A 14,226-nucleotide genomic window follows, 5' to 3' on the forward strand; every position below is an offset into this window, starting at 1 on the left:
ACCTTGGCTGGATTATTCTCCAAGCTAAATTTATTCAAGGAGAAATCCTACTTCTATCACTTCTTAATTAGCCCTTCAAGCCAACTTTTATATTTCCTCACATTTTGTGAAGCCCCAGTTCAATCAACTGTACCAAAACATAAAAAGTTGCTAGGCACTCAGCAGAAGTTAGCTTACCCATAAAAGACTGAACTATAGTTTGAGGTAGCTAAGCCAGAATCAGGCTGGATCAGGCCCGTGATATAAAACAAACTTCTTTTAATAATCAGTGCCTTTTGTTTTGGTCATTATGCCTTTTGGGGTGTTAGATGGGCAGCCCAGTTCTAACCAATATCCTGCGCTGAGAATTGCAGCACGGGAATTGCGGCTGCTGGGAGGTCTCCTTGGGGTAAAGGGGTGATATCCGTTTTGCTGGTGCATATCTAAGCTGCCCCATGTCAAGCTTCCAAGCCCAGGAAGGGGGATAGGATACGGCTGTAGCTGCAGCTGCTGTTCTGCCCCTCTCCTGGACCTGATCCAAATCGTCCCTGCTGTCCCCCACCCTATAATGCCTTCTCCCAAGCCTGTTCTGCCCTCCTTCCGTCCCCCCGCTGGCTGGGCACAGAATGGCAACCAATGGTGGGAAACTGGTACCAGCCTTACCATAGGTGCGACAATCGTTCAAACTGCCGCAACGTGCCTTACGGCACATTTGCGACAGTGCACACACCTGTCCCATCAGCAGCAGCTGGCTTAGAATCAGACTGTAATTTTCCTCTGATTTAAGGAAGCATAATTTCACAATCTAGCCAGATTGTATCCACAAAGAAGGCAGAGTGATTTTTTTAAAGATGCATATTAGGTTACATGGACCACCCACATACCTCTATGCCTCCCCTCATGGGGTCAGTGACTCCATAAAGCATCTCAGCATATCTACAGCAAATTGAATACATGGATGTGCCAAACATGGCAGGCTTTCTGACTGCACTGACTGTTGTGATACAAAAACACAATCCCCCATATAGTCTAATGTCTGAGTCATCATCTAAGACCTGTAACATTGCCAGAAGAGTGGTATCTCATTTTGGCAGTCCGTTACTAACTGCATACTGACTCTGCACAGAATTAACTCTGCAATGTCTTTCTTTATATGCACATTCACCTGCCATTTCAAGTTAGCATCAAATTCGAAGCCCAGGCCTAAGGTAAGCATGCCACAGTGACGATGCACAGAACAGTGCGCATTGACATTACTCGGGGCAGTATGCCGTACCAAACAAATGAGTCAGTCTGTCCTGTTATGGTGCTTGCCATTAATAACAGCCTAAGCCTAGGCATATCTACTCAGAAGTAAGCCCTTGATTTCCATTGGAGATTACTTCCAGGTAAATGTTTATAGGAATGCAAGCTAATGCTATTTAGAGCCCAGTCCCGAGGCTCGTGGTACACATGTACCGCCGGCTCCGATGTCGCAAACATGCTGTAAAGCATGTTCACAGCACTGGGGGAGGAGGAAGCGCTGGCACTGAGCCAGTAGGTGCTGAGTCTCAATGCTGAGAGGATGGCCAGCCAGCACTCCTGTAGCACCAGCTGGAGGTGAGTGTTTTCAGGGTGGGGGAAGAGGTGGGGAATGGCCAGAACAGGAGGGGAGGGAGGGCAGAGGGAGGGTAGGGGAAGAACAGGCCCGTGAGGGGGTGGAGATGGTAGCAGCATCTGCTACTACATCCTGAACCTACCCACCCACCCACCCCCGGGTGCCTGGCAGCCCAACACAAGCCTCCTCAACTCTGTGCCCACTCAAACATGGGTGCAGAGCCAAGAAGACCCATTGCTGCCAGCTGCTGTCTGCCCAGGGGAAAAGAGTGAACGATCCTTTCCCCCGTGGAGACCCTAATGGTAGCCACAGTGCCCATAGGATCCGGCCTTTACCCTTTTGGCTGTCACCCTTTCGGCACCACTGGTGTCCTGAGTGCTGTTGGGTTTAGGATTGGGCTGCCTAGGTGCTTATTGTATCCTGTACCTGCTTTAAACTGTTACTAATAGAGTCCTATGACTTTGCACTGATTTTGATGACTGGAATGCCTTTAGGATGGTTCCTGCCCATCCATCCTAATCATATCACACTCCATGCCCATATTTTCTTGTGCTGCCAAAGTATCTTGAATCCCAATACCTAGCTGATGGTTTGGCTAACAGTGGCCATTTCCAAAAGACTGGTTTTGACTCATCCTGCCTATTGATACAAGTCTCAGGCACATGTGGAATGCTGACACCATGCTGAAAGAGGTCACAGTGCTATGCCAGTGAAATGGGTGCCATGCCTTAAAATCGAGCACATTATTGCCACAGGTTCAGGATGTTGGAATCCTACTATCTTTTAAAATTGTATTTATTTTCATTTTCCTATTTATATCCCACCTTCGGGACCCAAAAGGTGGCTCAAAAGTTAACTACTGATCCGGTATTGTAAAGCGAAATCAACTTAGCATACAATCACCCATATAAAACAATAGAGTAAAAGTACTCTGGTGGCACATTTGGAAGCAAGTGTAGGAGTGTCATGACCTGGCATTCAGATCAGCAGTTCCAGAGCAAGGTGCTCACTTGGAGCTACTGGAGGCCTTCTTTGCTGCCTTCTAGGTGCCCCAACTTTTCCCTTGGGTTTCCATTCACGGGCAGGTCAGGGAAAGCCCCCACTCTGATGTCCCGCAGTTCTTACATATTTCCTAGCATGACTGTTTTGTTTCTGATTGCATTTTATTCAACCATCATTTTCAAAGAATTGCAGCAGCTGTTACCCTGCACATGCCTGATCTTGTCTGATCTCAGAAGCTAAGCAGGGTCAGGCCTGGTTAGTACTTGGATGGGAGACCACCTGGAAATACCAGGTGCTGTAGGCTTATACCATAGTCTTTCGAGACTGAAGGTTGCCAACCATTCATTTTCAAAGTTTCCTTCTGAAAGGAAAGAAAGGGAACTTTTCCATCTAACCCACTGGGGTTCACAGTTGCTTGAGCAGAAGCAAGGCATCCACTAGCCCATAACTTTGTGCAAACTTGAAAAAGATACCTTTGTGGACATTAGGAAAAGGTGCCCCTTCCTCCCCACCAGAAGTGACATTCCCCTGATATTCCTCCTCCATCCAATGTGAATGGTGCCCCATTATACGTGGGACCCTTGTGCCCCATTGTACATGGGACCTTGTGAATGGTGCCCCATTGTGTGTGGGACCTACACAACTATACACAGCAGTCCTGAGCAGAAGGAAGCAATATGACTTGCCCACCTTCCAAAGGCAGCTACTTTCCAAAGGCAGCCGTTCCCCATGTCCCAAAAGCTTTTCTTGAGGTGTCAGTGGGAGAACCTGTTCAAAAGTGGGCAAATCAGAAACTGGAACTTCACTTTCAGGTGGTGCCTCAACCAAATTCCAGAAATTTCCCCCTTTTCCTATAGCTCCCCCACCCACCTCCCACTCCATCCCACTCTCTTCTGTCGCCCTGACATTCTGGAGTTGATTTGGGGGGGGGGGGATGCAAAGGACTGCTGTGGAGAGGGAAGTTCTCTTCCATGGGCTTCCTCTAACTCATGCAGCTATGGATGCAACTCAGCTGAACAAGTTGCCCAATATTCATTCAGATGATGATATGGAGGACGCTGGATCAAGCTCAGGAGACTTTAAAATGGTCCATCAATGATGACCACCAAGCAACATTTTGATAAATTGTCAGCCCAATCCATAGCCCAGGGCTTTTCAAACTGGGGTGTTGCAACGCCCCAATCTGAAGGCCCCAGCCTCTGCACCCTTAAGGGGCAGGAACAGCTAGGAGACAGGGAGGAGGCAGTGACGTGATCCCCAGAATCAGGTCGCTAAGGGGGCTGCAGGGGCTTGGCTGGACTTACCAGGGCCTCCTGCAGCCTCCTGGGGATGTGGGGAGCCCTGCGTGGCTCCCCAGCTCTGCAGGGCTCCCCAGGTCTTCAAAAGTGAATGCGCAGTGATTGCACTCCACTTCCGGTTTTGAGGAGGTGAAGAACAATCACTGCACTTTCACTTTTGAAGACCTGGGGAGCCCTGCAGATGCTCGCGCAGGGCTTCCCGCATCCCCGGGAGGTTGCAGGAGGCTCTGGTAAGTCCAGCCGAGCCCCTGCAGCCTCCTTAGTGACAAGATACTGGGAATCGTGTGGTCCGTCCCCCCGTCCCCCCACAAGGACTTACTTCAGGGCTTGAACTCCCTTGGAGTTTGAGAACTGCTGCCATAGCCCAGAGGCTACAGGTTCTGGCTGGCAGTATAACATGTAAAGCAAGCATTTCCTTCTTTGTACAAATGGTAACTGATATGCATACGACCTTGTTTTATTCATGTTTTCTTTCAGTAATATTTCCCTTGAGAGAAGCGGGGGGTGATATTCTGACTTGCTGTGTAAGGACATTGGGTTACAATTTAGCACTCCCACCTTAGAAATATGTTTTGAAGGCAGCTCTATTGATTTAAACGAAACGGCCACCTTAGGGAAGTAGATTTAGGGCGCAATCCTAACCTTGAGTTTGGCCGGCCCAAGTCTCTTGGGCCAGCCCAGGAGGGTCGCAAATGTGCCATAAAGCATGTTTGTGCCTCTGTGGGAGGAAGCCACATTGGCGTATCTAGATATGCTGATGCGCGGAGGCTGACATAAGCCTCCGTGGTGGCATCCCCACAGCTGCTTGTGTCAGTGCACCCACTGCAAAGGTAGGCGTGGGGGGGGAGGAGGAGGGAGGCAGGGTTTCTGGGCAGGGGGGAGGGCGGGTGATGGGTGGCCCCAGGGGCGGGCGTGCAGGGAGATGGAGGCAGGGCTGGGACCTGGCAGTTTTGCTGGATCCCAACCCCCGTCCCCACGGAGAACGGAGCGGCTTCAAGCCGTTCTGCTCTCCTCAGACTTGCACTACTTCCAGAGGTGGTGCAGGTCTGAGGAGACCCACTGGGGCCAGCAGCCCTTACCCAGGGGTAAGAGGAAGAGTTTCCCCTTGCCTCTGGCTGAGCCGCTGCTGCCCACAAACCCACGTTGGATGCAGCGCAAGCCTCTTGGCTTGCCTGCTCCAGCAGAGGTTTGGATTGCGCCCTTAGGCTCACAGCTCAGAACTCATAATTCATCCAGGCCAATCCTACCCCAAGAACAAAAAGGCAACATGTAAGTGTCCTTTTCGTCATCTTAAGTATAATTGCACAGAATTATAATCACACTAATGGCTAGTGGAAGTTCTGCAAATGTATTTTCTCCATTCCCTGGATTTTGCTCGATTTTGTGTTTTATCCCCTCCCCCCATCCTCTCTCAGATCTACAAGGGAACATTTTTTATTTTGCCATTTGAGCTGCACTATAATTATTTTTAGCTGAAGACAGTTGTGCTATCACAATCTATTGTTCGGAATGCATTTAAATGTGAAACCAAGGATTAACAATTCATGGGAAATAGGAAGCGAGGATTTTTTCAGAAAGAAAAATCCTCTCTGCCAGTTTGGCTACTGAGAACTGAAAATATTTTCTAAGACTGGAGATGGATTGAATTCTTTAGGGCTAAAAAATATTTTGGCTGCATCTATTGACACTATATCACCTACCTAGTATACTTTTCAAGTGTTTCAAATTAATAAAAATGAGAACTTGGAATAAAAACACATAACATTGCTTTCAGATCACAAAATCTGCAAAAAAAAACAAAAACCATTTTCAAACACCTCCAACTATGACACAACCCAATCCTATGCATGTCTATTCAGAAGTAAAGTCCCATTAGTGTCAATGGGGCTTACTCCCAGGAAAGTGTGGATAGGATTGGGCTGACAGTCCTTTAACCATAGTATATGGTGCACTCCCAAGTGCAATGCATTTGGTCACTGAAGTGGGGTGGGCTCCGTTTTCTCTGTGACAAGATACTGCAGTTTTGAGTACCAGGGAAAATGTGATTCCCCCAGAATAGATGCATTAATGAATGGATTTCCCCCAGTGACTGAGTCGTAGCTATGTGTTCAATGCACAATGAAATGATGATCTGGAGGGACCTGCGTTCATGTAAATAAAACAGATCTGATTGACTGATAGATTGAGAGCTCTGCTGCCATTAATATTTCAGTCTAGAGCATTCCATCACTGCCCTGGAATCTTTTCAGGCTCAGTCAACAGTAAGGCTGCCTAATGTTCCTTAAAGATTTTAGAGATTTCTCTCTCTCTCTCTCTCTCTCTCTCTCTCTCTCTCTCTCTCTCTATATATATATATATATATATATATATATATATATATATATAAAGAGATGTGAGATGTATATAAAGTGATGTGAGATCAAGCCACAGGACAATAATGATATAACTGCTAATTATAATGATAAGACAGGATATATTCCATATAATAATGAATGCTATAGATACATGTTTTATATACATTTAATATAGATAAAATGTTTACAAATGTTGCATCTCTGCAATGTGACAAGAAGGTCTTTTCTTTTTCACTTGTTACATATTAACAGATATATAAAATGAAATAAATTTTGAAAAAAAACAAGCTTTGCAGAGATGCGACATTTGTAAACATTTTAATCATGTATCTATAGCATTCATTATTATACGGAATATAGCCTGTCTTATCATTATAATTAGCAGTTATATCATTATTTTCCTATGGCTTGATCTCACATCACTTTATTGACATTCAAAGGATGGAATGATATAGGATTGCTATCATTCATACATGCATTTCTGCCATCCCCATTCTGATTTGTGCTCCCTGGGGCATTTGGTGGGCCACTGTGAGATACAGGAAGCTGGACTAGATGGGCCTATGGCCTGATCCAGTGGGGCTGTTCTTATGATCTTATCAGCGATGCTCCTATCAGTACTGTGATAGTGTTGAGTGGTGTCAAGCCAAGTGATCTTGCAACGCCAAATGATTCTTTCCTTCAAAAACTTTACTGTGAAATCCAGCCATGGGAAAATGGCACCCCTATGAGAGCACAGGTTTACATCCCTCAAAATTGATGATAATATTTAGTGATAGGCTGTGTTCCCTGAACTACATCATCTATCTCTTGACAGATATCACTTTAAATGGCCAGTTAAAAAGATTTTGCTGCCATCCTTCAGGATCTTGGTTAGCCCAAGCAGCATCAATTTGGGGGCCCGTGCTCCAGGTCACATGACCTCTGAGTAGAACATGGTATAATATCAACACATTTTAAAATACTTAGCATGCAGTGTACGTCCTGGCAAAGAGCAGTAAGTACACTGAACACTGAACACTGAACACTGAACAGTGGAAAAATGTGCTTCCACATCACAAAAAGGGAAAACTCTTCAGTAAGAGAGCTTGAGAGAAACATCTGTGCTATTGTGGCCAGCTGTTGAGGATGGTAACTGAGGGGAAAATTATATAGTAAATGTCCAACAAGTCAGCCTCAACATCTTCCACAGCCCTTATCTTTCCTACAATAGTGCATAAGACAGGTTTCTACGACTCACGTTGCTTGCCTTTGACACCAGGTTTCCTATTTGTTGAAGTGGTCAGCATAAAAACAATCTCATGAGCAGAAAAGAAAAGCAGAAAAGTGGGGTCTTCTGTGTCACCTGACAACCCCAACATCATACAGTGAATAGCTGAAAGCTGGTGCTGAGCCCTCATTTTTGCTCTTTGTGCTGCAATTTTTTTTAAATTAAAACATCAGAGGCACTGATGATCAGAGGCAATGACAGCCCAATCCTGAGCTACCTGGAGCATGGGGCTGCTGTGGCGCCTAAAATGGCTGCCACAGTACCCTGCGCAACCTAGGCAGCTGCCACCTTCTCAGAAGGAGGAGACTTTCATCCCTTTCCCCAAGTAAGGGAAGTAGCCCCACAATGGGTCTACTTGATTCTGCGGTGGCTCCAGAGCCGCCGCAGAATCAAGGAGTCTTGTGTTGGAACACACAGCCCAACACAGGGCTGAGACTCCACCAGTCCCACCCCCTCCTGCCCTGCTCCCTCCCCTGCCACGCCTCCTCCCCGCTCTTCCCTCACCTCCCCCACTCCAGAACACCTTCCCCACCTTCCCCCATGCCCCCACTGACCTCTCTGCCGCCCAGCAGTCTGGGCGACCGCTGGGTGGCAGAACATGGGCCCAGCGCTGGAGCTGCCCCAGCATGGGCTTGCTCTGGGCTACCTTTGTCACTGGGCCCACGGTAAGGGCTTGCGAATGTGCCTTATGGCATGTTTGCCACAGCGCATGCTGGTGGTAGTCTGGCACACAGTGCTCCGGATCATGCCCTAAATCAAATGCTTTCTGTCAAGCTGTGTGATAAGGAGGGGGGAAAAAAACCATCTCACTTGTCAGGTATATTATTCTGCAAGCTGAAAAGGAATGTGATCATCACTACCTTTTTATTAAGTAAGAAAAATAAGCAAACACAAGCACAGGTACTAATATATTTTATGTCCCACTTTGGGCATTTGCTTCAGCATGAGAAAAGTGGGAGATAAATATTTTAAATAATTAAAAACTTTTGCATCAGTTGGTTACTTTTGAGACTTTACCTTTCCATAGTGACCCTTTTCCAGTGCCAAGGAAACTCTTAAAGCAAACTTAAGTTGGCAAAGTAAATAATCTGCTTGGGTAATTAATAAAGCATGGGTTACTACATCCAAACAGCTTAGCTGGAGTAGGATTTTTTTTTCCCCTGATGCTAGAGGAACCCATAATCTGAAAGAGAGCAAGAAGCGAAGAACACTGTTCATTAATCCCTTTAAGAGTCTTTTACAGTATTACCATATTGAAGATAAACTGAATTTGTTTCTCGGTTTATGACCAAAACACTCTTCTTCTGACACCCTTCTGTCAAAGTGAAATACTGCCATTCCTTTATGCCCACAGCAGTCAGTGTAATTATTAAGGCTATTAGAAATACTGTCAATATAGAGACTGAGGCAAAGGAGTAGTCACTTCTGGGGATTTTGTAATGGCCTACGCAAGAAAGCAATTTGGCGCAGAAGTCATTTGAGGAGAAACATGGAACTCACGGCTGCAATTGTAAAAGTCTAGTTCTCCCCACCCCCATCATTCTAGTCACACTTTACAATGCGCAGAATGCACACTGGGTAGAAAAGCGATTGCCTCAAGAATGCAAAGGAGAGAAATGCCAATGAATTGTGTCATTTTTCCGTACTGACATCTAATCACACTGCAAGAAGCCATAACTCAGGTTTCCTTTTTCCAAAAGCACCAGAAAATATTGCTATCCCAGAGACAACATTCAAAACACAATTACAGCACAATTTAGTTTTCTGTGGCATTTTTCCTTAGGTTTGTGGGAGGGGGTATTGCAGAGAAAATGGGCATTTAAAAGTGGGGAAAGTTGGGGTGGTATTGCTTCAGTTGACCTCATGGATGGGCCAACCCTGACCAGGAGATAACAAGGATTAAACACAGGACGTTTTGCTTGCCAAGCATGAGCTCGGTCAAGGACCAATTGTCCCTCTTCATAGTTAAAAGTATGGGTCTGCTGCTGTCACATGTGGACTAGGTCTAATTTGTGGAAGTACCATAAGGCTGAAATCCTATACAGCTGAGAAGAAGAGACCCATTAACAGGTGTTTGTTCCTGGTGAGTAAGCTAGGAAAATAGCCCAACTGAACACAATGGGCTTACTTCTGTGTAATATAAAGAATACCATTTTCTTGATCCCCTTGAACAGTAGATTGAAGGGGTGGAGGGGCCGTTTGCCCACTTGTTTTCACTGCTCTTCCTTCTCCTTCTGCTCCCTGGAAGAAGGGGACAGCGAGGAAGAGGAAATGTGGAGGGGAGGAAAGTGCTGAACATTGAAGCGTGGGGGAAGCAGAGACTGGGTCCCCATGCTAACCCCTGGTCCCTGTTTAACACCTGCTAATTGGGTAAGAGGCACTTTTTCAAGTGGGTGCTCCTTTTTTTTAGCAGGGGGAGAGTAACCTCACCTCACCCCAGCACTGCCTGTTCTAGTGGCTGTCTGCTGGTATTCATTTGCATCTTTTTAGATTGTGAGCCCTTTTGGGACAGGGAGCCATTTAGTTATTTGATTTTTCTCTGTAAACCGCTTTGGGAACTTTTAGTTGAAAAGCTGTATAATAATAATAATAATAATAATAATAATAATAATAATAATAATAATAATAATAATAACAATGGGGGGCAACCTTTGGCAACCTTTGGCATTCAGCCTGCAGAGTCAGGAGGACTTGGGCCAGCCCTGCTTCAAGTACTACTGAGAAAGTGTTGCCCGAGAGTCTGGAAAGCTACTTCAAGTCTTTTTAGACCATTTTGAGCTAGATGGACCTATGGTCAAACTCAGGAGCTGCCAAATCCCAGCCCATAGGCCGGATCTGGCACACTGAGAAAAGTCTTCCAGCAGAAGTGGTGGTGAAGCCTTACTGTTCTGTACCACAGCCTCCTACCTTCACAGCCGATCTTTGCAGAGTTGTGCAGAGCAGCCGCTTTTCCCCAGAAATCAGAGCACAGAACCTTCTGGGGTGATATGTGGCTGAAGCAGCTGCCCCATGTCCCTCTTTGCAAAGATAGGGGACTGAAACATGGAATGGTAAGGCTTTGCCACTACTGCACTGCACCTGGTGGGTCACTGATCTAATATAAGACAGTCCGTCACTGATTCAACCTGAGGTCCCCTCACTTCCAGAGGCTTTTCTGAGCCCCGCAGAGGGCACATGCAACCTCCCATGGCCTCTGCAGGACTCAGAATGGCCATTAAAGCAAAAAAAAAAAAATAGACGCTACTTCTGATTTCTGGAGGTAGGCCTCCTGGAGGGTTTCTCCAGGCCTCAGAATGTCTTATAAGGTATAAAAACATCACTTCTGGTTTCCCTCCGGAAAACAGAAGTAGCTTTTTTTTTTGCTATAACGGCCATTCTGAGCCCTGCAAAGGCCATGGGCAGTCACACATGGCCTCTGTGAGGCTCAGAGAAGCCTCTGGAGGTGAGGGGAGCACAGCTCTTCCTGACTCTGGAGGCTTCAAAAGGGTGACATCTACTTTTAACATCTACGTATAGTGACGGCGTCACTTAACAACAGGGAAGCAAGGATGCGTCCCCATTGTTAAGTGATGCTCAACTGTACTGTATTTTGATCATTATCTCATTCCTGATTTTGGACAGTGGTAAAATGCCACTGTATTAAAAATGAAACTCTTAAAAAACCTTCATCATGAGGATCACTAGTAGCATGTGAAACTCATGATAAAATGGTTCTGACAACCTGGAGGAAAAGGGAAAGCAACCAGCCAAGTTAATTGCTAAGTAATCAATAAACAAACTTGGTACTAAAGGCTAAAATTTTCAGGCAGGCATTCCTCATGCCTCCCCCAGTCTCCAAGACATATCTGCAGCTCAAGTATGGCTGTTCTCACCTGATGTGCATTTTAAAAGCCAAATAATGAGTGCCAGATGGCATCTGCACGAGAACCCTAAAATAACTCAGATATGAAAATGCTACTAAGAATAATAAGTAACTGTACTTCCTTATCAGCTTCTATACCTAAGGTATAAAACCTGCTACTCCAAAATCAAGAACAGTCTTTGAAAATGGTTCTGGAGATTAATGTGCAGGTTTGTGTTAGTTTAACCACCAGCAGCGGACCTAGCTCTGGGTCCTGAGCCCATGTGGGGAGCCTCACTGAGGCTCCCGAAGCAGTTAGAAACTGTACTTCCGGTTTTCTGGAAGTACAGTTTAAGACTGTGGGGAAGCCTCAGAAAGCTTCCCCCTGTCAGTCCTCATGTTGCGTGAGGCTCTGTCGTGCTCGAAAGATGGGGAGCGGCTTCACGGACATTTGCTCCGGGAGCAGGGAGGGGTAAGTCCACCACTTTTAACAACAGCTGTTTATTTACGGCTAAACATATGGATGAACACAACAGGTGACAGAAGAAGTAAAAACTGTTAGAACCTAAGAGAGCTATATAAAATGCACAGTAGATTTTATTAGATGTTTCCCCTACCAAGGAGCAATAAGGCAATACTGTACTACTGAAAGTCAACATTGGAAGCTGTCTTCTACTAAGTAAGTCCATTGGTTCCGCCAGCTGAGGACCATCTTCAATGATCAGCAGCAACAGTTTTGTCCATGCAAAGTATCGGTATATGACTTTGGGTCAAGCCCGTTCATGTCAACAGGGTCATGCACAAGCAAAATTCCTGACTTATTCACTGCATTGTTTAAAATACTGTGCTCTTACAGATTTCACAGATAAAGGGCAGAGACTGGAAACCAGTCAATTGCTTGGATCATTCAGCAAGTATGTAACTGAGGGACAAATCCCATTGAACTTTCCAGCATCAATGCAGCCATGCCATTGGAGCATGTAGTGGCGTACCTGGTGGGGGGTCCAGGGCATCACATGTCCAGGGTGGCAGATGCCTCAGGGCTGCAACTGCTCCCCCCATGCACCACCCCCTGGAGGTTCTGCCCCCCCGTCCCCTCTACCTCCCCTCACAGAGGCCTTCTGAGGATTGGGCAGGCCACATATGGTCTCATCTGCCCTTCTGGAGGCCGAAAACTGTCACTTCCAATTTTCGTTCCAGAAGTTATCCAGAAGTTATCAAAAAAAACTGCTCTTGGTGCCATTCCAGGCGCAGCCTCTCCAAGGCTCAGAATGGCTCTGGACATGACCAGAGCAAGGCTCCAATCACATTTGGAGCAAAGGTGGGCTCTGAAAACCACGTGTTTTGTTATCCACTGTTTTCGGTATCCATGGAGGGTCTGGAAATGAAACCCTTGGGATAAAGAAACTCCACCTGTATATGTAAAGTATGTTTAGCCAACCCTAGAAAATATTCTAGTAGCAAAGATCTGAATAAACACTAGAAGTAACATTGAGAGGTTTGACAAATGGGCAACTTTTCCTGAAAGATGTGAAAGGAGAATTTTATATTTGGTACATACAGTTCCCTGGATCTGACTCTCTTAATGTAAGGAATGCAAATTATGTCCATGATAATTAGCATTACCTTCTTTTACTTGACAGGTGATTTCAGAAGATTGATTTGGGATTGCTCTTCTTGGATCGACAAATCTTACTTACACGTCATGTCCAGCTAGACTTGAGTGCACTCTCATTTAATTCTGTTTTTCATGGCTACCCAAACTTGACAAAAATGTATGCAAGACTTCTCAAGCATTATTTTTATGCAGTCCTTTCAACAGGACTGTAAAATAAATTGAGTATTTTTATCCCAGTATTGCAGTTGAGACTGTGAGTGGCTTGCCTAAGGACAGCAGGTGAATTCCTGGTAGAGGTGCAATTCAAACTGAGAAAGTCCTTATTTACCATTCAGGTTTAGCCTCTTTCACAGATCACAGCCAAGCTAAATTTGATCTTGCTGTGAAAACAGCAACACATCCAAAATCTCGGATTATCTAGGGGTGTTCTTCTTGCTTTCTACTTGGTTCCATCTCCCAAGGCCTTTTCCAGGCATGTCTGTACATCACATCGTTTCCAACAACTTGATTACTCCAAATCTTGAAGACTGGCAGCTAAATGCGTGAGCTGCTCCCTGAGAAGCACTGTTTGTACTGAGGTGTTATAAAAGTTCCATCTGTGGTGTTAAAGCTGTGATGGTTTATTGGCATATCTAAGCCATCACTTGATATTTAAGTCACCAAGTGATGAGCCTGTGTATGTGAATGAACCTGATGAGCCCCTAATGATGAACATGGACTCCTAAGAGTTAACTAAGCTAACGGATGTCAGAGCCACGTATTCTAGCAAACCAGCACCAGTTTCCTGCCTTATAACCAAAGTCATCTCCTATAGTGCTGTTTCAAACTGTGCTCGGCTTTACAGGAACAGATCCCCCGCATTATTGGACATATTTCTGTATCTGGTGGTCATCTTTATCACAAAAGGTGATAAAGGAGCCTGCCAGTATCCTGCTGTAGCATGTAAATGATAATGAAGTACTCTTTTTCCCTTAGAACAGCAATAATGCAAACACAAAAATGTTCTTGAGGTTGAAAAACAGAATTTCTAAATTAGGCAGATACCTTCTTAAAATACAGTAACAATTTATCCAAGAATACCAGCATCCCCAAAACTTATCCAAAACTTAACTTATTGTAGTATGAAGCTTTTTAAATAAAAATCTATATCTCCCCCCCCCCCAAAAAAAAAAAATCTATATTTCCCAAAACTTATCCAAGCCAACACTATTATCAGACGTTGCAGACCGGTCCATCAGGAACATATGTTGAATGTGGAAGAGGCAAG

General features: G+C 45.3%; 1 protein-coding gene and 1 pseudogene across 1 annotated transcript in view; one reads left to right on the plus strand and one right to left on the minus strand.

Annotated features, from left to right (window-relative positions):
- MTNR1A (melatonin receptor 1A) overlaps window positions 1-14,226 on the minus strand; it is a 90,932-nt gene that overhangs the window by 52,249 nt on the left and 24,457 nt on the right. The gene's annotated exons all lie outside the window — the stretch shown is intronic.
- Window positions 2,766-2,882, plus strand: LOC136656525 (5S ribosomal RNA; annotated as a pseudogene).

This window comes from Tiliqua scincoides, chromosome 6 (assembly GCF_035046505.1).
Source record: "Tiliqua scincoides isolate rTilSci1 chromosome 6, rTilSci1.hap2, whole genome shotgun sequence".
Classification (NCBI taxonomy): Eukaryota; Metazoa; Chordata; class Lepidosauria; order Squamata; family Scincidae; genus Tiliqua; species Tiliqua scincoides.